Source organism: Alligator mississippiensis, chromosome 7 (genome assembly GCF_030867095.1).
Source record: "Alligator mississippiensis isolate rAllMis1 chromosome 7, rAllMis1, whole genome shotgun sequence".
In the NCBI taxonomy this organism is placed as follows: Eukaryota; Metazoa; Chordata; order Crocodylia; family Alligatoridae; genus Alligator; species Alligator mississippiensis.
This window is the reverse complement of record NC_081830.1, coordinates 39,815,395-39,840,431: the sequence shown is the minus strand read 5'-3', so window position 1 is coordinate 39,840,431 and position 25,037 is coordinate 39,815,395. Positions and strand designations below refer to the sequence as shown.

At 43.4% G+C, this 25,037-nt stretch overlaps 1 protein-coding gene across 1 annotated transcript in view; it reads left to right on the top strand.

Moving 5' to 3' along the window:
- HS6ST1 (heparan sulfate 6-O-sulfotransferase 1) overlaps positions 1-25,037 on the top strand; it is a 254,419-nt gene that overhangs the window by 72,983 nt on the left and 156,399 nt on the right. The gene's annotated exons all lie outside the window — the stretch shown is intronic.

Sequence of the window (25,037 nt, the reverse complement as noted above, 5' to 3'; positions counted from 1 at the left end):
CAACATTGATGTTTGATCTGCCCAGGAGAGGGCACAGTCTAGATGGTTATTTTTGCATACTGTTCATTCTCCAGGAGGTTACTCAAGATCAAGAAGGCACGACTGAAATTTGTTGTTGCTGGAAAACATGCAGCTTTCAGCTTCTACCTCAGATGCATGGGTAAGATTGGTTTACCCTGGCATTAATCACTTGTGTGCCATCTTCTACAGTATTGACTTCATATACCTCATTCTTCCATGGCTTCGGCAATTTTGGAGAGGAAAAATGAGGACTGTAGTGGGCATCCAGATACAGGACAATATGTCCTGGCTCCTGTATTCCTTGAAGCTTGGACAACAAAGCAGTAGTTTCCAACCTTTTTTTGCCGTTTGGCATGGGAGCAGGACAGGGCTCTCGGAACTGGCTGCCTCCCTCTTGGGGCTGCCCCACCACTCAGCACATGACTGCTGCTTGCCCAGAATCCACTCGCCCGGGCGGACAGATAGGGGTCCATGCAGGGGGCTCATGTCACAACCCAGAAGCCAACCCATTCGTGGCCTGCTACAGTGGTTGGAAACCTCTGCTGTAAAGGACTTTTCTGTCAGAAAATTGTACCAGGACTAATCTGTGGTCTTCATGGTTTATATGTTCCTTATCTTCAACCTGCTCAAGATTGGTTGAAATTTAGTGTGGCAGGAAACATTACAAAATAGTTTTCTCTTTCTGCTTACTCCACCCTTTCTGAACAATTCTCCTATTTCAGAAGTCATTCTTGGTCCCTTTAGATGTTCCCTGCATTGGTGGACAGGTCTTCTGCAGACTTGTAGTGGAGTTCCTTTCTCAGTTATCCTTCATACCAATGACCTATAATGGATGTCTCAGCCTTGGGATGAGGGCTTATTTTCAACATCAGGGATTATGGCTTCCTTTCCCCAAAACCATGTTATGCCTAAATTTCTTGCCTCTCCCCACTATCACCCTGTACTTGCCCTCAGCTCCCTGCACTATCACACTGCCCTGCCGTGTAGAGCGGAGACAAGAAAGGAAGGGGAGCCCTGAGACTCAGGTTGCTGTTACACCTGCAACAATGGGAAAGTGGCAGTGAGGCAGCCCCCCAGGCATCTCAGTTTAACCCATTGCAGGCTGCCAGTTGAACAGCCTTGAATTATGAGGATCTGGCTTCTGCCAATTCAGAAAGGTGTGATCAGATTTCACACCCCCCTCTATTCCCATCCATCAAAATCCAGCTGTTCAGCCAAGAAAGATGCAAGCTTACAGAAACATGGGTTTACACTAAAAACTAGTTAACAACCTGATCTGCCATGCTTACTGCCATGTAAACTGTGATAATGTCTAAAATACAACAGCCAATAGTATGCAGTGATAATCCACACCTATTTTAAATGGCAATGGTCATATAGTGCAGTGGTTTGAGCCAAGCTGAGTGAGCATATGGAGACTCCAAGCATCTCTCTCCCACAGCTCAGACAAAACCCCTCCTTCCTGACCTACCATCCTTTTCTTCCTCTCTGCCCTGAGCAGAGACTTCCAGTTTTGCCAAATTGTGGTAGCAACTAGGGAGCAGGATGGAAGTCACCAAATTCCTTTATCCTTGTGACTGAAGCCAGAACTAATACTTCTAAAATGCAGAAGCCTTGTCCTTGTTATGGAAAACATTGCTTTTGTAGACCTTTCTTCTTCCCTTTTTGTTTTGCCTTCCCCATTTCTAAATAGCAGTCTCTAGCTGCCCAGATACCTGTGGGCTTTTTTTGTTATGTAGTTTCTAGCAGAAAACAACTTCTATTGATGTGGAAATTTTAAAAACCTCTTCTTCCCCTGTCCTTCTCCTAAAGACGGGGAGAGCCAGGCAAAAAAATTGGCAGTGTAAGGATCTTTAATTTTTAAGCAGGGGTGAAAAGAATCAAACTAAATTAGTACATCAGTCTCCTGTGTTCTCTTTTCTTCACCCCCCTTTCCTTCCTTTTCTAGGTTTTAGATTCCCTTCCCCCCCCACCCCCCTTCTTCCTTCAATGACTAGTGTCTGACTAGCGTTTCTTGTGTCTCCTTGTACGCAGCCATTACTGTGGCTCACAACCCAGGACCGAGCAGGGTAATAAATCACACCCACTGCTATGAACTGGGAAGAAGGATGTCTTCAGTGAGCTTGGGACTTGTAATGCAGAGGAACAGTGTCAGTCTGTCTTGGGCATGCTGAAGAGAGGAGAGCAGGAGGGGGGGAGCTGTATCTCCATTCCCAAGACGGCTGGTTGTTTTGTTGAAGTCTCGGCGGCGTGTTGATTAGGTCACACATTTGCACTTGTTCTGAATAATGTAGGAGCACCCTTGAGAAATTCCATTGCCAAAAGCTTTGCAGGGGAGGGAGGAGATGAGGGCCAGGGGAAGCATTCCGGGTTTGGGAAAATGAGGGGAGGAAGGGCTGAAGTTCCCTGAAAGTGGCAACTGAGGTCAGAGGTCTCCTGTGACCTTCCTCTGCCTGCCTGACCTTTTAAGACAGTTGACTGGTGATTTCCTTGCCTGGGACCGAGGGAACGCTGGCATCTGATAGCATTCCAGGAACACTTAAACACCTGTTCATTTGCTGCTGGCATTTCATTAGACAGTTTATAGATTGAGGCCAAACAATGTGGCTAGCGTGCTAAATGCCTGCCACCCCCCCACCCCCCCCCCTCCTGATTGGCCTGCAGAGAAAGCTGTGGAGGGGAATTGCAGACTTGCTCCTGCCCATCATGATCTACATACAGAAAAGAAAGTCTCTTCTGTCAGTCGTATAGAAAGAGAGAGAGAGCGCAGAAACAAACCACTGTTCTCTGCTTTACCCTGTTGGCTGCTGGGGATGTGGTGATGAGCTGCAGGCCATAGTCTCAAACTTCCTTTTTTTTTGTTGTTTACACTTTTATTCTTTACACTTCATGCTGGAGGCTTTGCCATGCTGCTGCCAACCTTATTTGTGCCCCGAGTTGTGCTCTGTGAGCCTTCTCAATCTCTGGGTACACCTCCCACATCCATTTGGCAGCAAGGGAAGTTTTAGGTTAGATATGAGGGAAAACTTTCTCACTAGGACAGTATTAAAGCACTGAAACATGTTAGCCAGTGAGGTTGTGTAATCTCCATCCTTAGTTGTTATTAAGACCTGACTAGACAAAGCCTTGGCTGGGATGATGTAGTTGGGGATGGTCCTGGTTTAACCAGGGGGTCACTCCTGAAGTCCCTTCCAACTCAAACTTTCTTTGATTCTATGGGTCCCACAACCTGCCTCACTGAGGCAGTATCACTAGAGCAGGTGGGGTTCACTTTATGCTGAATGCGTCCATTGGACAAAGGCTTCTTGTTCCCTAAAATATTAAAATAGCTCAGGGGCTAAGGGGGAATTCTCCATTCATGAGTTGGTGTCCTGAAACCAAAAATGAATGCCCAAGGTAGGCTTTAAGGCAGAGGTGGGCAAAATAACTGCCTGCTAACCAACTGGATCTGGCCCACAAGCAGCTGCCCACCAAGTGAATGGATCTGGCTCTGGCATCTGTGTGGTGCTGGGTGGCTGGGGCTGCTTCTGGCATGCTGGGTGCTTGCTTGCTCTTGCTCACTCCCTGGGCCAAGGCTGCCACCAGCATGGACGCATAAACTCACCTGCCGCTGTAGCGCGCCCCCGCCCCCCGAGTCTGCATCCACAGTTACCCAAATGCAGCTGGCAACTTATAAGTTGGGAGGAGGATGGACAGAGGGGGAGAAACTACAGCTGCAGGCAGGTTCAGGTTTCTGTGCCTGCCACATTGGGACAGCTGTGGATGCAGCAGATGCCTGCTGGGTCTGGACTCAGAGGTAAAGGGGGGAGCCATGGGTGCACTAAAGCTGTAGGTGGGTGGACTCCAGCTGTGGAGGGCTGCACTATAGCTGTGGGCAGGTTCAGGCTTCTGTGCCATTCGCAGCGCTAGGAGGAAGGGAGAGACCATTGACAGGTCACCAAAACTCATTAATTGGCCTGCCAACTGAAATAACTGTCCACCCCTGCTCTAATGTATTGATTCATAACCTAACGTCTTCAAACAGGTGCTTGAGTGGTCATGGCTTCAAACAGGTGCTATCGCCTCTCTTTATAAGGAGCTGCCTTCCTTACTACTCTCTGAGCCAAAAAGGGCAGCTAACATGGCTCAATAATATATATTTGTATGAGGAATGCTAGTCTGGGACTCGGGCTGCCCAGGTAAATGGAAAACCTGAGAAAACACTCCATTATTTTTGTAGTTAGCCGAGTGGAGGCAGTATTTTAGGAAGCGTAGTTCTTTGCTGATGCAGTGGTAATAAACATGTCTCTGTGCGTGGTGGAGGATTTTTTTTTTTATGTATTGTTTTAAGAAACGCCACATTGATCTCCAAAACAGTTCTCCCATGGGGCTCTCTCCCCTTGTTGTCATTCTCTTCAGTGGCTGCTGTTCCTCACTTTGGTTATATCCTGTGGCTCATTGGCAAATCTGGTACCAGAGTTTGGATATAGCATACACAACTGTGAGGGAAAGGAAGTGCAGTCTTCCAGCTTTGAATATTGATCATGTTGACCTCCTGAATTTGACAGCAGATGGCAAGTCAGTTAGGTTAAAGCCACAGTAGAGATGTCCCCCCTCTTTCTACCCCTGAAACTTTATCTTTCTCCATTCAACCAACTAGCTAATCAGAGCTGTGGAGTAGCATATACATTTACCTATTTTCATTTGAATCTGGTATTATTTTGTTGCTTTTAGGAGGAACAGTAACTGATTCTTGGGGAAGTTGGTGGGAAGGGGCAAAAAACAGCATTCCTACTGGCATTAACCTCGCCCTAGCACACTTACATTTTGGTAGTTCAGTCACCTCCAGCCATTGAGATCCAAGAAGAAATAATGAGGAAAAGCTCACAAGCCAACTGTATTACAGAGAGACCCCCAACTACTGTCACAGCCCTGTTGTACAAAGCATAAGAAAAAACGGTGAAAGTCAGTCCTTGTACTGAAAAGCTTCCAAGCAGACAGAGGGGAGGAGGGGAAATCGAGGCAGAGAGAGGTGAAGTAATGAATGTGTTTTGGTTCACATAACAGGACAACAGCATAGATTCCCAGTCCAGTGTCCCCTCCATTGAGCTATGCTGCCTCTCTGAAACAACTCCTCTATCTGTATTCTGGCCAGCAGTCACAGTCCCCTTCTCAATGTGAAGTTGGCAGTTCATTACTTTCTTAATTTTGAAATGTGAAAGAAGGATAAGGGAGAATTCAGTGTGGAAGGTAGCAAAAGAGTAGTACTTTTATTTGTACAGTCTCTTTAAAATAAATACCTCTCACATACATACAATAGCTTTGTTGAAGTTGTGCTTTGCTGTACTCCCAGAGAGCAGTCTTTGCTAAATTTTCCATGGTGAAATTTTAAAAAATACTTCATGTTAAACTATCGCTGCTCTTACTGGTGGTTTTATCAGGTCCAGATTTAGGTCCATGCTGGTTTCAGAGACCTCTTGGTATAGCTGCAGTACCAGGGTGCTCAGTGTCTGGAGGCTAGAGTTCTGCTTCTGACCTCAACCAGTTCTGATTCTCAACCAGGGTGTCATGGTACACTAGGGTGCCTTGAGATCCTTTCTAGGGTGTTGCAGGGTTCCACAGTGTTAGTACTGGTAGGTGTTGCAGGACGCCACAGTGTTAGTACTGGTAGGTGTGCAAATATGATTCACAAGATAAAACCAGAGATTTCAAATGGGAATTTGTAGGTCACAACATTCTGACGTGCTGTGGTCTTTCTGAGTTCTTTTCACTTGTTTTATTGAATACAGAGAAATAGAGCGATTCTTCTGTTGCAAAGTTAAAGCTGGCATTTTTGAGGGATGCCTCAAGTGTATTGAGGAGAGTGCCTTGAGTCTAAAAAGGCTGAGAACCACTGTCCTAAACAACTGCTAAGCGTTCTGCTAAAAATGTTCTTGACTTTGACTACAGGGTGATAAGTAATCTGAACCAAAAATATGTACTGGAATTTTGAGATCATGAAAGGAGGTTAGCAGTACCAAACCAAGAGGTGTGATGTGAGCAGTTTCTTCCAGGAAAATATAAATGTATACCTCTGCTTTATTCTCCTGAAAATGGAGTTGTGGGAGAAAAGTTTGATTTTTTTTTTTTTTTACAGTTTACTAAATATACAAAAGTTTTGATAAGTATCACGGCTTAATACCAAATGCTTTTTAAATGCGTAGGAGAAAGGAAACTGTGATTCCCATAACAGCTAATAACAACCAAATTAGCTTTGTACTATAACAGAAATGAAGAATCTTTAGTGATAATTAGCAAGAATCAATGTAGCTTTATTCTACACGAATCTTTCTAGGGTTAGCCAGAAAGAACATAAGATTTACCATATGGATCAGTTAGCTTATTCTGGAAGCTGTGAAAGTTGTCAACTCTTTTTTGTAAAATGCAGCTTTTAAGAAAAACAAAGTAAGAATATTACTTCTTTCTGTGTGCTTCCTTTTTAGAACAGAAAATAGGTTGTTTGAAGTAATGCTTCTGTCAATGTGCCCCTGTTACCAAACTTTTCACTGGTTTCTATTCCTGCCTCTGTCACTGACATATTGAGTGACCCTGCCCAAATCACTTCATTTCGTTCTACCCCAAGTTTTGTCATCTGGGAAATGGAGATAATACCCCTTAAGTATGCTCAGATTTTGAAGACAAGTGTTGTATAAAGGCAAACTGCAGGCATATTTCCCATAATTTAAACTAAAAGAAATGCTCAAGTTGTAGCCAAGTGGCAGGCCAATGGTTTCTTTAAAAAAAAAAAAAATTGTTCAAGAAGCCAAAGCAGAGAACTCTGTCTTGCTGCATTTAGCCTAGTCCTGAACATGTAAGCTAGTAGACACTTGGTTTTCTATTGAAAAGGAACTGCCTTAGACCTTTTATGTTTGCACCAAGGAGACAATTCACACCAACACTTTAATAAATCCCTTGGGGTCAGTTATAGTAAGAACTAAATGAGCTAATTATGGACCTAGTTTTTATTTTCTTTTTAACAACTTTGAATGAGCATAGTGCTCATTGTAACAGGTTGATAGTTTGTGCCTGAAGCCCCCACAACTTTCCTAGCTGTTATTAATCCTGCCAGGGATAGTTCAGCAGGTTTTGCTGTTTGTTTATATACTTGGCTCCTTTAGACAAGTAGCCCACTCCAGGGAATGAGGATTTGAGACAGGTAGGAGGAAAAGGCTTTAATATTATATAGTTTCATTTGAAGACTATATTTCTGTTAATAAGATGCCCTGCTAGAGGGATAACATTTTATTATATAGGTGTGTAGTTTTTTGTTTGGAGCTCAGCAAGGATTCCATCGAGTGACATACCACTGGGTAACCCAGCAGAGGACACAACTCTGAAATGCACTTTTAACCCTGACTACAGTTTCCCTGCTGTCCAGTCCTGGGATTCTGTGTTGTTTTGTCTAATGCATCTTAGTCCTGGCCAGCAGCGATCCTTGGGTTCTTCTAATCTTGATACCTGATATAGCAGTTCAAAGTCCAGACTAGAAAAGGCTGAGGTGTATCCGTCTGCTTGAATGAGGCCTTGGCTACAAATAGCAGGAGGTGCTACAAGTGCAAACTGAGAAAAGAATTTGAAGACTGGAATAACATTGCTCATTCAGATTGAGGTGTATTATCAGAGTGAGGAAACTTCTGCATCGTCTGTTTGCATTTGCTGGACTCCAGCCTGTTGTATTTAAGATTTACTCATTTTTTGATCAGTTCTGAATTCCTTCAAGGTTATGAAAGAGTCCTCTAGATTCACTTAGACCTCTGACTCGGTTAACAGATACTCCCAGTTATCTTAGTTGAAGAATGAACCTGTAGTAGTAAATCTAATTGGTGCCTTTGGCTCCATAATATGGACTAGAGAAAGTATTTGGGAGTCAGACTCCCAAAATACTTGAACAAAAACAGTCTGCTTCCTGTTTTTTGTGTTTTTCCTTCTCACTTCTCAGAGAAGCTGCCCACATCCAGTTTGTGTGGAGTCCTTTCAGGCTCAAAATGTAACCTTATTACTCTCACCTAAATGCAAGGGGCTCTGTCTCTTTCTAAGAAGGGACTTTAGTTGCTTTCTCCTACCTATTGGGTGTGATGAGCTGCCATTCTGTCTTCCTACTTTGCCCTAATCAGACCAACTGAACAGCTACCCACTGGCCATCTCATTTAAGCAAATATCATTGAGTGCAGCAGGTCTTTGCTGAGAGAGATGACATTTTGGAGGTTAGCAGTTCTACTTTTTTTTTTCTTTTTTCCACCGAGGTGTCTTTTGTTTGAAATTTGCTCCAGGTCTAGCACAGCTAAACCCCAAGGGATTCAGAAAGGAATTGGGTTGCAAAAAACACTTTAAATCAAGTCAATGGGGAATGGGAAGTGCTTAGCACCTAGCATGGTCATGCCCTTAGTAAGAGCTTTTCTGAGACCGATATATAGAACCTTAGTCTTAAGCACACAGCTCCACTGAACCTTGCAAGCACCCTTTTTTTTCTTCCCGCAATGTGTTTAAAGATTTCTTGACATGCAACTCTTTCACATTTAACATCTCTGCTCCACCCACCATGTTGCTGAAAGCAAACGAACACCCCAAGAAAGACTGCCAAATAGAACATATGTGTTTAAACTGCGCTTACGATGCTGTACACTACAGGTAGCATCTGACCAGTTTGCTGTACAAAAAAGCTAATAGTGCTGCTACTTACCCAGGAGTCCTCTGAGTCTTCAGCATTGAGTTTATTTTTCCTCCTTTAGCTCCTGTTGTCATGCTAATTAGCTGCATACCGTTTGAACTAACTACTTTCTTTTTTTTTTCCTTTCATGTTCCCTTGATGCGTCTCCTTTCAAACCTGTCTTACCATTTGATGCATTTAGGTAAGTTTATATGCTCTGAGATTTTTTTTCCCTTTTGTATATCACACGTTGTTCTAGAATATTTTCCTTGGCGATTAGAAAGTAGTTGTTTCAATCTGTCTCTCTTATTGTTGCATGGTTCTGGATTTTGACGGAGCCCTCTGGGTCCCGTCAGCTCCTGCTTGGAAACAGGGATGACCTCACACTCTGAGTCTTTGTGGCTGTGGCATCATGAAGCCTCCAAGTTCAGTGAGGTTAGGAGGTCTCCCCTGCGGGATGGGTTTAAAAGAAAAATTCAGTGTAATTACAAAGTGATATCCTGTGGGGCTGACAAACTTGGAGTACATAAGAGAAACTGTTGTTTCTGCTTATGTTGTTACCAGGGTGATAGCTCTTTTTAAGGACCAAATTGTCAGCCCTGAAATGGTGTTGAACTTGTGTCTACAAATCCCATCTAGGGTGGGATTTTTAAAATTGCTTAGTACTAGCATCATTTGGGAGTAGAGTTAAGTTGGTGCTAAGCACTTCAGAAAATCTCAAAAGGCATAAATTGGAAAAATAATTAATGTAATAGTTTGGTGCATAATCTGAGATGTTAAGAAAACCAGTTTTTTTCCCTCTCCATAAGTTGGGTGCCTAGCACCTTCTGAAAATCGGGCCCCTCATAGACACACAACTAGGGAAATTTAAATCCATTGCAGAAACTATATCATGAGTGAACATTGAGGGCAGAAGCTAGGAATCTGGTCCAGAAACCTTGATAATATGACTGATATATTGTTCTTTCTTCTATATTGGTATATTTTTCCTTTATGGTTGAATATTTAAAACAAAACATTATCTTTTTTTTAAGACTTTTTTATGAAAGTGAAACTGTTCTCTCACTGATATCTACTTTTCTGTGAAAGTATTTTTTTTTATATTTATTTATATACTTTTATATAAATAATGGTTCCTGGTTATTCGTACTTGAAAAGCTTGGGGAAATTGAGTCATAGAATCACAGAAAATTAGGATTGGAAGGGACCTCAGGAGGTCCCTGAGGGCACACTGTTGACTTGCATCCATCTTATTGTCCACTGTCCCCCCCTCCCCCCCCCAGGTGCTTTTCTGTAGTGTCCATTAATCTTTCATATAATGAAAGGTGGGGTTTTGTTTTGGGGGGTAGTATTTGTGTTCTTGTTTTGATTTTTAACCACTAAATATTAGTGTATGCTTAATAGAAACAAACAACATAGAAATATGTGTTCATGTGAAGTGAAACATTAGCTCTGTTACTCAAAATCCAAAGTAACTGTTGACTTCACTGAAGTAACTCTGAATTCACACTGGTGGTCATGAAATAGAATTTGGCTTGCAGTCTTAGTGACATGTGGGAAACGTGCTGTTTTTGCTCACCCTTGTGTGTCAGTATAGGAAAAATCTCTTTTATGTTGGTCTTGAAAGACTGCACATGTATTATCAGATTTGAAGTACAATTCCATATGTTTATAAGGAGGGAAGTTTTATAAAAGATGACCCACTTGTTAAATTAGGTAATACAGAAAACCTGTTGATTTGAAAGTTGGAATCTTCCGCAGACACCAAAGATGAGTAGTTAGTTATGGTAGGCTGAGGATTTTTTTTTTTAACATTTCTGAGTGGACTAGCCTTCAGACAATAAAATGCTGTTTTTGCGAACATAATTGGAACTGCTCTCCATACTCCCTGTGTATGAGCAATATGGAGAAAAGTATGGATGTGCTGGCTGAGATTGGCAGTAGTACTCCGAAGGTAAGCAGACGATGAACTCAACCTTCGATTTAGCACCTTGGTCAGCGCCAAACCACAGGGCTCCAGCTGGAGGTTGCATATGTGCCCACAGCCTTATAAAAGAAGAAACTATGTAGTCTTCTTCCTTGCACAGACTAAACCAAAAATGAGCTCCCAGACTAGCTGCCTCTAAACAAACAGATGACTCCTGTCCTCAGTTCTGTGGGCATAATCTTGTTTCTTTTTAAAGAGAGTTGTTCTAACCAACTAGGACATCTTTGCACAAGCAACGCCACTACACATTTGTCTGTCTTGCATCTGTGCTGAAAATGAAACAGGGAAAGCAGAAGGGCTTGTCTTTGTAAGAGAAACTTTGCATCCCAGCCACCATCTGGACCCTCAGCACACCACATCTTCCTGCCTAAAAGGGCTTTTAATCACATAGGTTTGTATACCAGTGAGATTGCATTTGCTTTGAACAAGGCTAAGTTCTGTATTCCACGCGCCACCATCTTTCCCACCCAAGCAGCACCAGGAGTAGCAATTTCTGATGTATTGGCCTCAATGGTTCAAATAATCCACCTGCCACTGAACTCATAATGCCCAATGAGAACTTAGGTGATGTGACTTGTTGTTTCTGTACTCAGATGGCCTGGGAGCTTCTTGCATATTTATTACACAAACAGTACCTCATTTCATGCTGTTCCTTGCAAGTTTCCACTTCTTACCTATCAATGTGCAGTTTTGGTGAGCCCGTTTTGGGGCCTGTCTCTCACAATCTAAAAGCAGACATAACAGGTGCATGTGATGAGCTGTCAGGGGTTGGATTGGAGGGATGTAGTTGCATACAGCAAGAAGTGCACAATTTTTCACAATTGGTGATTAATCCTCTGACCAAGAAATGAACATATTTTGTTGTTGCTAAGTGGGATGGTTTTGCAGGCTCTAGGTATGCATGGGCAGAGTGCTTAGCTCTGCGTGGCCCATCTTCAGCTCTTGAGTCCCTGGTGCAACCCTTCCTAGCCAGTCCCAGTATCCAGCTTCACATTTGGCAGCTCCCTTTGAAAAAGAGGCCTGATTTTATGGGAAAGCGAGAGGTATGATGCCTCAGGAGCGAGAGCAGTATCTGAGAATACTAGCAGGAAAAAGGACTGGTAGCCACAGTACACTGTCACTGAGCCCCGGAACCTGTCTAGTTTGTCCTCAGTAAATTGCCAGGTTGCAAAGTAATAGCTGCTTTTCCTGGATTGTCCCATGCTTGCCTCTTCCCTCCCTGCACTCCCTCCATAACCATCTTCTGAATGGAACAGGTGGGATTGCCAGGAGGATGCAGATTTCACCTCCCTTTAATGTTTGGGGACATTTTTGCTTTAAAATGGCAAGCATGTTTGTGTATATACTAAAGTTGATTTGCAGCATTCCTGTTGTGGGCTTTGTACATACAGCAAATTGCCACTATACTTCTCCAATCAGAATAATAAATTGACATATTTTATAATCAAAGCCAAAACCATGCCTACTTATACAGGTTAAGTCCAGCATCTGTACTGGAGACAGTGTCAGTTAATGGATGCAAATGCTAATGCAGCCTAGTTTAGACCTAGCCATTTTCTACTCTCTCACACATGCAAAATGTTCACGCTAAATATCTTCCATTTGGTTTTCATACTTTATGCCAGCAGTATTCATTGAGGTAACAGCCTCCAGTGGCATTCCTTGTCAGTCTAACTGCACAACCTGCCTCTGCAACTCATGGCCCTCCTTCCCAGCTCATGTTCTATTAAATACCTCCCTCTGGTTTTAATAAATGCTGTGCACAAAATGGAAAACAATTATGCTACCTCTCCTGCTGCTTGCACTGTCATTGTGGGTCAATCTCTATCTTGCTCTGAACCTGCCAAATGTCCATTCTGTTGCCATTTTGCACCTGCCACATCTGTAGCTGAATTGCAATCTGTCTGTATTTATGTAATCAGAGTATGACTTCGATACAGAGGAGCAGTGAAATATAGTGGATCATGGAGGTTGGTTCTACACTGTTAGAAAGAGGTGATTTTAAAGCTACCTGCAAGTCCAGATGTTCTGTACACCCAGTACCACAAGGCTCTCATTTCCACAGTAGTCCAGTCCAGCCCAACCCAGGAAACTGCTGAGGGTCCTGCTCCTGGCCTGTCCTTTCCTGTTCCTATGCTTGGTAGGCACTGATTTTTAAAGCAGAGATTTGTCTACACAACAGTAAGAGTTGCATTGTTGTGACTTAAAGGAAGTATCACAAATTTTAGAGCAATTATAACTTCAGAATAAAAAGCAGGAAAATAGTCTGTGTTTTATAACACTTTTTCCAAGCCACCGGGAAAAATGAAGTAAACACTTGGGACCAAACACATGCAGTGCATTTAAACAGACTGATTCAGTTACTGCTTGATGCAGCATATTCAGCCTGTGAGCACAGGGAGTCTGTCATCAGGAGTCCTCCCTATTCCTGACTTCCATCTCTATTGCAGCCCACTTCCTGTCTCTGCAGCTCATAATTAGAGCTGAGCAAAGAAGGAGACACAGGAGTAATTCTTAGAAGACCTCTGATTAAAGGACAAGAAATGTAATGGCTATGGCTTTGCTGTGAGCCACGTGGCAGTATGTGGATGGTGAGGGGCAGATACATGGCTGTTGGGCTGGTTGAGAGGGAACATAGACAGCAGTATAAATGTAACCTGAGAATCATGGTGGGAATGGAGGCTCTAGTAGTGTCAATGTCCACTGTAGACTTCCCCACCCCTAGTAATTATACAGAGTACCCAGCTTCCACAGGACAATTGGTGATGCCCTATGCCTGCCCCCCAGTCCTGGGTTGTTGCCATTTATAATGTGCATCTTGTCCTAATGCTGGCTGAATATGCATCAAGCAGTAACTGAACCAATCAGTCTGTTTAAATGCACTGCATGTGTTTGCTCCCAAGCGTTTACTTCATTTTTCCTGGTGCCTTGGAAAAAGTGTTGTAAAAGGCAAACTATTTTTCTGCTTTTTATTCTGAAGATTTTTCCAATGTGTTCAGGCATGAATCTCTTAAGTGATCAGTACTGAACTCTATGACTCTCGGGGAAATCTTCCACAACCAGCAACACCAAGTGTCATTCCCTCTTTCAGTTTTCCCAACTATTCTCTACAGTTCTAAATAGTTTTCTAAAAACTAAAAAATACACCCCCTTTTTTTTTTTTTTGCTGAGGGAAGAGATTAAATAATTTAAAACACTGAAGAGGGGGCAGAGAAAGCTCTGTATGGTCAGTATCTAATTTTTGGATCAAGTGTTCCCATGCCCTTTATTTTACTTCTAATTTCATCCAAATGCAAATAGGCTTGTTATATAGTCAGACTTTAAACCAGGGAGATTTCCTTGTTTGGAGTCTTGGTTTTGATGCTTATTTCCTAGGAAGAATGCCTCAGCCCACAAGACGCCAGCTTGCAAATGTATGCATTGCCTGAGGCACTCCCCATGACCAGCGTTTCGGATGCACAGTGCCCCAGACGGAGATCTTTGGAATATTATGTTGCTTAGAAAAGGGTGCATAAGGAAAGAATGCTGATTACACAACAGAAGTTGAATAAAGAGGGTAGGGGAAGGAAGGCGTGTTTATGAGACCATCTGCTACTGTGCTCTGGAGTCTCAGTATAAAACCACAGCCGAAGTTCTACACTACAGGTTAACAAAAGCCTTTAAATAGGGTAACTAATAGGTCAAATGTATCCTTGCTTGTAAGGTTAAGACCCACAAGTCTTCATTTGTAAGAAGGTGGGGAGGGAATTGGTCACTGGAGGGGAGAGGCATTAAATTAAATGTGGTGTAGCAGCCACATGGGACCCCTTTTAATAGTTTCTCAGTATTATTCATTTTTTCTTAATGAAATACCACTTAATGCAGTTCCACCCCTTCCCCCAACAAACCTTGGCTCCAGCCTTTCACAGGTCTGTCATGTCACCGCTGCCATTATAAATGATTCCCTGCATCTTCCTTGCACTCTTTGCTGCTTTCTTGTCACTTAAGGTCCATGATTTTTGACATGAATGAGGGAGCATCTCAGTGGGAAGCAAGGGTTGTCATGGTCTTCAGTTTTGCTTCTCACGTCATTGCTTTCCTACAACCAAAAATAGGGTATATTTAAAGAATAGGGGGAGGTGCAGAGGCAGCCAGTGAGGCATTAAAAATGAAGGCGGTAGAAGTGGAAAAATCTGTGGCATATAAAATATGAATCGGGTCTGGGCCTCTGGAGTTCACGTTTGGAGGGATAGTACTGCACTTGGGGACCAGAAGTGAGCTTCAGCCCTGGGTTCATCTGCTGGTCAAGACCCATTTGTCCTCTGAGAGAGCTGCTATTTTGGGAGCAGTAATTGGAAGTGGGTCAAGTACAGGCCACCTAGGTTACCTTACTGCATTGTTCTGGGAAAAGCTGAGGGGCCCAAAAGCATAGTCAGTGTTGACAGTCATTGCAGGGAAGTCTGAAGCATTGTAAAAGGAGTGACCATTGAGAGTTGTCTACATGCAGCATCTGAGGCCCTGCTCTCTTCAGTACAAGCTGTGGATAGCATTATTCTGATTTGCTTAATCTCTGTTTTATTACAGCATTCCATGTATATCTTTCTTTTTTTTTAAATCTTCCCTGCAGATCCCCCTCCTGATCCTTCTGTCCAGAGTTCCTCCATTTTTCCCATTCTGCCCCTCTTTTTTTCTCATCTTCTGATGGTCTAGCTAAGAGAGAAAACAGACCACAGAGTAGGGCCATATACAGGTAAGCTAGCTTTCACTTTCCAACAAAAGTGCAGGATCAGGGAGGGTTTCACATACAGCTTTTAGTATTTGCAGGACTGCTGCTACTTCTAGTTGGACAGATTCCACAAATGCTGGCAGTTTTCTTCAAGTCCAGTCCTTTCCTGTAGGAGCTGAGTATATTATCTGTATTCTTTTGACTGACTATTGCTATGGTATCTGAGCTCTTAAATCTCCTCATACTCTCCCTCTTTCATTCAAGCTGTGATGTAAATAACAGCTCTTGCTTGGTTGCTTACAGAAGGGTCAGCTAGGTAGGCACAGAAATAACATTTCTTTCCCCTTCCCTAGCTTCTCCCATTCACTTCTTTGTTTGGTGTCTGCATTCAGCATCTCCCCTTCTTCCTTTTAAGTATCTTGAGTTCTCCTCACTGTAGTCTTCAATCCTTTTGACTTTAAAAGTGCTAGCTTTCTAATTATGGGATCTGGAAATCCCCAAAGGTGGTATTGTAAATTTTTCTGTTTTACACTTATCACTGTGTTCTAACTTGTAGCATCTAGGGGAATTGGTCAATAATCCAGGTCTTTTGCACTAAGCAAAGGGCATGGTGAAAGAAAGCAGAAAGGATCACAAGCCTATAAGGATGCTGCAGGTTTTTCCTCCCAAGGTGGAGAACCTTGCATTTTTGAGTGCAGAGAGGAGGAGGCTTGACATCTACCTGGCTGGGGTCATTTGAACCCAGTTCTCTCCTGCCTGGGGCAGGGGGTCATACTTGAAGATCTGCTTAGGTCCCTTCTGACCCTACATCTATGAACCTATAAGAGCCTGAAATATGACTGGAGAAGTGTCCTTATTGGGAACTGTGGGACAGCATTTAAGTGAAATGCCTCATGTCACATTAGAAATCTGTAGCATAGTGCTGGCTGTTTGGTACACTTTCTTTTGTTTCACTTATTTTTAATTAGCCCACTTGAGTGTCAGATTGTTTTGAAGCAAGATGCTTTTGATTCAGTGATGTTCTTTTTTAAAAGGAACAAAAAGCTTTTGACTTTGTTAGCTGCATTCTGGGAAAAACCGTGTCTAAGAAGTGTTGCCTAGAGAGTAGCTGTGCTCAGTAGGGGTGTGAGGGAAGCTGCTTGGCAATGAGGAGTAGCAGGAAGAGAAGTGCAGAGGTGACAATATCATTGGAAATATTTCTAATTATCACACATGTATGTGGGGGAACGGTCAAGGAAACATGTCACTTAAAACAGAAAAGGTTTGCAAATGGATACAACAGAACATCCCACTCCATAAATACCTACACTGCGACCTGTCTGCTCTCTTGCTATTTTGTCTTGTTTCTCGTTTAAGCACATGCATGCAGGAAGAGCTTATTTAATGTATTTAAACAAGTGAGCACCTCGCAGACCGTATATTGGGCAAACTCGTGGCATCTGGTAAAATGACTGTTGAGAGGACATGATGGGGGATCCCTAAGAATAAAAATGGCAAGCACCACAGAAGGCATAAGAATAAGTTGTGAATTTTTTTATCTTTCTCTTGCATAGCTCAGTTGCTGCAGAATTTAACTCTTAACAAAACAGAATTCCTACTCTGAGGACTGTGCTAATCAATGTAATTCCCTTTAATGTAGTTGGTATCTTCTGGAGGCTGACGGTTGCATTTCTGTGTCCACCACACCAATGTTGGAATGATGTTCTGTAACCTCATTGGCACTGTAACAGATAACAAGGATTGAAGGGATATAAAACTACATGATCAGCCTCGGAAATGGCTGTTTCAGAGATGGAGGAGAGTTGGGGCATAAAGAATTATTCCAGTACCCTTTTTTTAGGGATACAGACTATCCAGCTAGCATCCTTTACAAGTATTTAATTTGCTGAAATAATATCCGTGCATACAGAAATACTGCAGGAGGCCAACAGCATTTTTGTATGCCTGCTAAAGAGTTCAGTGCCAGTTGTTGAAAGAGTTAGTATGTGCTACTCTAGTAACATATGCAGCAATAAAAGAGATCTGTTACTAGGTCAGAAAGAAAATGTGTGTATGTACACAGACATGGTCACAAACAAAATCATCTTTCAGGCTCCTGCCAGGATGCCTATTTATGGAAGCCACCTTGGGAAGTGAAAAACTAAACCCTTTGTGCAGGTTGCCTTATTGGAAAGGTGTTCCATCCTGTGCTGGGAGTGGTAGGGCTTTTTGGTTTTGTTTCCACCTGCAAGAATACTTGGAACAGCTGCACAATTTATTTCCATATTCCACAATCAGATCTCTCTCCCATCACTCTCCGGGGGGGGGGGGGGGAGCGGAGTTAGGCACTATGTGCAGTCCTTCTGAGCACAGCCCCTGTTTTATGACAGTTAATAAATTGATTTTTCTAGAAAGACCCTGGAAGCCAGGGAACCTTTGGTCAGTCCCATACTAGTAACTTAGAGGTTAAAGGCCAGTGAATTAATTCATTTAAGCATCCTCCTCCAGGAAAGAGCATGTTGTGTGTGATTTAAATAATTGTCCCATTCAAGGTTTCTGAGGATAATGAGCAGCAGTTAATCAAAGCTTCAGTAAAGAGTATTAATTTACCTGCTACCCTTTATAGCATAACCTATAAAGGGAGGGTGAAAGTCTTCAAGGTTATGGGCAAAAAAAATACCGTAACTGCAACCCATCTCTTCAGAGTCGCTGTTCTCAGTCTTGAAGGGCGGATATTGATTCTGTGTGCAGTAGCTCAAGAATGAGACATGGAGAACATATTGCAACCTTCATATGTGAGCATGTTTTAAAGTTAATCATTTGTGCATAATATATGAGCAGCTGGCTGACTTAAAGTGGGGTTTTCTTACTGAGTTAAAGAGAACATGTATACAGAGAGTAAGTTATCCTACAACAAATTCTCTTCACTCATGTTGCAGATATTTGTTTGTGTTCAATCTTAACTTCCTCAACCCGGAGCTAATCCTTCCTGATCCCATAGTGAACTCATGATCATGTCTTGGATGTCACCATCAAAGTTGCCATGGAAGCAACTGTGATGTTGCAAATTGGGAGTTGTTCGCTGCTAGGTAAAAGCACGTCTTTGATTGCTTGCAAAAGTAGTAAAGAAAATTCCACACAAAATATGTAAAAGGATTTTGTATAAGAGTAGTATTAGGCAAGTTCTAGATCAGTATGAAAGTAATGGTAAAATATCTTCACAGATAGTAAAAAGAGCTTATTAAAAGGAGCTCTTGAAAGGGTTGCATCAACTTGTAATATGAAATGCAGAAAAGCCTAGAACTTCATATTATATATGAGATGAGAAAAAACAATCTTAGCAATTGACACTAGTTTTCAGGAACTCTATTAAAAGTCTGGTATGATTAGGAATTAGATTTACTTAACTGGTTTCTACTATGTTTCAGCCAACAGCCAGCTATAATAAACGGTCCTGTTCTGATTATGAGGAGAAGCTTTTGTGACTGCATGCTGGTGGGTGACAACTATTGACAATAATAATAGTGTCTCCTCCTTTTCCTGAGGAAGGGTGCTATGATACCTGGATGTTTATCTATGTCTGTCCCAACCATACAGTTGATCCAATAAAAGCAATCACAAGAATACTCCCCCATCACTTGCATCCTGGGCCAACATGGCAACATCATCATTTCGATGCTATTAACTATTGACAAAAACTTTTTTAGATGGTGGTTGTACCTAAGGGTTCCTCACAAAGGTCCAAAGGTCTTTGTACTAGGCAGCTTGGGTGAAATGTCCTAAGTTGCTTAGGAGCTCAAATCTATCAACTGTCAGGGCAGATCTAAGCTTTTAAGCGATTTGGCTTGTTTTAAAAATTTTTGCCCAAGTAAAAAGTTCTCTGCTCCAGAAATCACAGTCCAACACTGCTCCTGTTCAACTGGAGAATAAGCACAAATAGAGAATAAACACACAAATAGAGAGGGTAGTACAGTAACAAGAGAGGCCAGGTGCATTTTCACTAAGTAATAGCCACAGTGGTCACAGTACTCACAATAGCTGTAAATGTAACAGTAATAGCTGCTATGTTGCACCAGCAGAAAGAGGCTTCGTAGAAAGCTGACTGGAAGGTAGAAAAGGGCTTGTTTCCCTCTACTCGTTGCAAGGCAACGGGGCAGCTTTAGGTGCATAATTTCCCTATTCTTTTGTGGGGATAGTAACTTTCCAGCATCTCTAAAACGAGGAAAAAATTGGCCCTTTGTGGAGTGGTTTCCAGTCCAGCTGCCAATCACTTCTTTAACAGTTACCTTTATCATGTTGTTTATTTCTCCCTTTGAGAGATGTTTCAATTTAATGCTCCTCCTCTCCATCATTGTGTGATCTGGGCATTGCATTTCACCTGCTCATGGAGTTGTGAGATGTTTTAAGTTAGACTTCATATCGGACCAATACTGAGTGAGCTATTGAGGCTGAAGAGAACTCTGAATACTGATAACCTGATGCAGTCTAGGGAAAGAAGGGTTCAAAATAAGTTTCAGGTGCCCGAAAGCTCAGACTGATTTATGCTTTTAGTTTATAAAGATGGTAGGCTGCACTTCTTCCTTTCCACTTTGGGGCAGAGGGGAATTGCTGACTTGTATGGATGTGTGTGTGTCTTTCATATCTCAGCTGGAGCCTTGATGGTCCCTTTCATTCCATATTTAATAGACAGGTACAGGGCAGGGGAAGTACATTTCTACATCTTTCTGCTCCTTGGTCTGTACTATATAATCCTTGCAGATTCCATCTCTGTGTTCTACAGCGCTCCCTATCCTCTTTAATTCTGAGTTGCCTTTGCCCCATCAGCTGCACTTGGGCTGTTGTTGTGAAGTTTGCTTCTCCATATGGAGCAATATTCCAGACAGATCTGTTGGGCAGGGCATGCATAAGAGCAAGTTTCACAGCAGTGTTTTCAGATGCATAAACTATACCATTCCACAGGGTGTCCTTGCTCATGAGAGAAGGATGGGCATAATTCTGCAGATTTGCCCCTGTATATTATGTTATGCACTCACTCAGGATAAATCACAGGATCAAAGCTATCTCTTTCCCCAAACAGTCTTTTCACAGTTCTGCAAATGGCATTGAGAGACCAATTGTACCCTGTTTTCCTGGAACAACAAAATTATGCTGCAGTATTTTGTTTTCTATTTGCTCCTCTGAAAGAAGGCTGTGTGTCATGGGAAAGAATGTCCTCTTATGCCACTTTGTCCATCCTACCCTGCTTAATGTGGGATTGTTCCCTCCAGTGTCCTTGTAATTAAATTATTTAGATGACTGAACCCATTTCTATGTGATAAACATTGCACTCTGCTGAATGAGCATATAGAAAACTGGGGTTCAACATAAGATCCTTTTCTTGAAAAGAAGGCTTTTAACTTTGGCTTCCCACACCATGTCCATTCCCATCCCTGTAGATGCTGAAAATTAAAGATATCTTTCCAGGTCCCCAAGTGGAGTTAGGTTCACTCTAAACATGACACATGGTCTGTTTCCCTGGAGGAGGCCCATAATTTTGCAGCTTTTCAGGCTTTTATGACACAATGATTGATTTGGTGGAGGTGGAGTTGCCTCGCCATTAGTTAAAAGGCCTGATAAAGCTGCAGAAAAATATTAAATTGATATCAATCATTGGCATTCTCCTTCTCCTGCAATCCTCCCCTCCCTGCCAAAAAAAAAAAAAAAAAAGCAGGAGGCTGAGTCTTGCCTTCAGTCTGTCAGTGTTTTATGAGAGTCCCATTCTGCTCTCAGGCCTGCTGTCAGTACCCAAATTCTGACCAGATGATTAATGGGAGGGAAGCATGCCATCTGCCTGAAGTGTCCATCCCATGGCTCCACTCTCAAGTCTCATCAACCTGAGTCACCACAGTCTGTATGGAGGCACATTTGGGTCATAAAGCAGCTCCTTTCATTAAGCACTTCCTTGCATACATGCTCCCCTCTTTCCCCCCCTTCCCTTGTCTGTCTAGCCACATATCTGCCATGTCATACTGCTCATGTCAATGACAGAGTTTCCTCCCTTTCTCTGTTCCTTTCCCTCTGGTAGGTTTTAATTGGTTTTGGAAATCTTTTCAGCGTATGAATGGCAGTTCAAATCCCTCTGTGAATCTTTGAGACTACCGGAAACAGGCACATGCGATTTCTTGCTTTGACTGCTTGGAGTTCTCCCATTCCTTTTTCCTTTTTAAATAGGCCCTTTTCCAGATTCCTTATTTTCACTTTTCAGTATGGTTTCCATCAGCAGCATTTTGGAGATTTTTTTCCCCTCCCCCATCCTCCTCCCCAATTTACTTATTCTTTCCATTCACAGCTAAAGAATGAGTTTCACAAAAGCTTTGTGCATATTTAAAAAAATATATTACTGGGTTGGTTCTGATGCTGCTTTCAGCCAAATTCTGTAATCTGTTCATGCTCCTGTTTTGACAACGATGGTGTTCAGGCAGTGATGATTGGTAACTTAGTGTGGCTGATCGTGAGGTCACAAAGGTGAAAATTATGCTGCACCTGCCCTAGATAGTACAGAATTACTTGCTGTCCTCTGTTTGGCTATCCTAAGAGGGTATTTGAACTACAGTGCTGGTTGTAGTAGCACTGTTAATGGCGACTGCCCCTTGACCTAATAAAACAAGAATATGTTTAGTTAGGCTTAAGCTTTTCTTTTTCTACTGGATAGGAATAGAGTAGTACCCCTTAAAACAGTGTGAGAGCTTTGTTGTAGTGCCCACTATGTTTTTGTTTTAGAAGCTGGTAGAAACCAGCTAAAGGAAGCTGTATTTATAAATTGTATATTTGTTCCATGTAGCTTCATTATATGATTTTTGTTCCTTTAGAAAGCAGAGGACACCACACTTGCTGCCTCAGAACTATTGAAAGTGCAATCTTACTTTAGCTTCTCCTGGTTTTGAAGGTTTTAGTGTCAGGATGGTCCATTCCCATGTTCCAGAGCAATATGGTAAGAAAGGAACCCCAAGTCATCTTAACCTCCCTTGGCCAAAATGTTCTGAGTACTATCCTTCAGAACGGTATCTTGTCCAGACCTAACTCCTAAATTTGGAAGATATTGAGATGCCCAGTGAAATAGGACTCAAAACACAAAAGATCTAGGTATACTGTAGAGCAAGCATTAATATTGTTCCTAAGGCAAGTCCTAGATGCCAGTGGATTCTTAGTTTTCAGACCTCCTGCTGCTTTACTTTTTAATCTGAGTTACCTGTATTGAGGGTGAAATGTTAGAAAATAATCACGTGCGTCTTCTGATTCTTTATTCTGTTGGTGTTTATCATTACTGTTTATTGTCACAACCCAAGGGTGTGATTTTTGTTTGTGAGTGCTTCGGCACTGCTGAATTATTTCCCGCCACTTTTAGCTTTCTTTGCAGGGTGCATTTCTTCGTTGCAACAGAGAAATGCACGTTGCAAGGAGTTCCCGCCATTTGTATTCAAATTTGTGCCCCACTATTGGCCAGTTCTAAATTATTCCCACGTGGCGGCTAGCGATTGGCATGCTAGCCGTATAAGAGGCTTGAGTGGTTTCCGCCCAAGTTGGAGGACTCCACGACTATCAGGAGACTATCACATCCCGTGAAGATCTCTAAGCGCTGCGGAGCCTATTGGACCCAGCGTGCATCTCAAGAAGGCTATAGGGGTCTGATCAGCCTCTCGCCTCTCCCCGTCGCCGCCTGATCCCTCGACGTACCCTTCCCTGCACGCAAGTTCCACGGAGCCTAGCAAACTTCGTGTGAGTGAATCCAGAGCTCTACCCAGGGTTCGAGTCCTGCAGTTTTTTTCTTCCCGTCGCCGAAACCCCATTGTGACGTACTCTCGAGGTTTTTGTTCATCTCCCGTCGCCGAAACCCCATTGCGACGTACCCTTATGTTCTGCAGGTTCAAGTTTTTATTTTGTTTTGTAACTGCAACTCAAGCAAGTTTTCCTGCCTGCACCACGACCATCTTCGGTGTAAGTAAAATAATCTTAAATCAACCACTAAGCGTCTATGCCTAATTCTAGCGTGCCGCCTGTCTTCCCCGACCCAGCATGTCCGGGCTGCTGGCCACAGCCCGCCGCACGAAAAAACCCCCCCAAGGGCCTCGGACCACTCCCGGCCCACACATGGCGACGAGGATGGGATCAGGGGAAGGCACGCTGGAGCTAGAATTAGTTAAGAACTGCCCTTGGCGCAGTGGAAAATGCCAAGTAGAAAACTATGGAGCTGGAGGCGCATATCGCTTACCACCAGGCGGGCAGAACGGGTGAGAGATTTATCAGCGGACGTCTTTCGCTGAAGGGAGAAGAGGGAGCTTCCGAAGATGGAGCCCTGAAAGAGAGGGAAGTGTATTTGCACCCCATGGCATTCGGGTGTATAACGGGTGATGAGCGGGTCCTGTTCAGGCCCCTCGACACTGTGTCCCTCGCCAGAGTCAACCCGGCGGGTGAAGTGAACCTGGCCCTCACCCGGGAGTGTGCCCGTCCCCTAAGATGTGCTCGGGAGAGTGAAGAACCGGTACCAATTGACCGGTTCGCCCCCTTTATGCTGGCGTCTAGATTGAGGGGTCGCGAGCTTCCATCCGAGCTCCGCGAAGATCTGGAGATGGAGGAACGCGCCGCGGATGAGAGGGTGGCCCCACGCTACAACAAGGGGGGAGTGTTAACTGCAACTTTTCGTACAGTAACTGATCTAATGCAAAAGAATTTAAGTTTGAAAGCCCATCTGCGTATGGCCGTTCAAGCGGTCAAAGAAGCGGCTGCGAAAGAGAATCCTGAAATGTCACGACAAGATGGTGCCGAGCAAGAGGGAGACCGTGTGGAAGAACCGGAAGAGAAGGGTGGAGCTTCGGAGGAACCCACGAGAGTTCGGTCAGCGACTCCGCCCACCAATGCAGCGTGGTTTCCAGCAACCCCGCCCACCGACGCAGCATCGTTTCTAGCGACCACACCTTCTTGCCGACAAAAGGGAGAATCGAGCGGAGGAATGCATCCGCCCCTCCTGCCTGAAGCAATAACAGCAGCAATGACTCCCGCAGCAGTAGTCCAGCCTGTAACAACAAGTAACCGAGTTGCTACTGCCTACTATGCTCGCACCAGAACTGAACTACAGGATTTGTGCAGAGAATCAAGAATCCAACCTGAAGAAACTCTAGCTGTATGGTTGGGACATTTGGTCGTGGAACTTGGATCTGACCTACTGAACCAGGAAGAAGCAAGCTTCTTAGTCAGACAAGCTTCATGGAGTAGAGGACATGTCACTGACATCGACATGGTAGCGGTTAACGTTCACTGGCCTATTCTACTGCCAGCGCTTGTTGCAGGACTGATCGGTCAGAAAGCCCGCGCATGGCATGAAGGACAGCCAGAACATACCAGCGCAGAACATCTCATGCTAGCAATCATCGGAGTCTCGTACTGTGCCTGGAACCCCAGAGCATGTGCGCTGGGACTGACATCACTCCAGCGAATAAGACCATGGCCTCACCGTCATCTACGAGATCCTGGAACTGTTCCAGTAACCGTTCACAGCATAGATAGTTGTCTTGAGGTTTATGGGCGAAAGAACATCGTCGTCCTCCGGATTCTGCTCAACCCAATGGTGAACCAGCCTGTGAGTAACCTCCTTCGTCAGTTGTCACAACTGCGTATCCTGATGGAGCCAAGATTATCTGGTGATC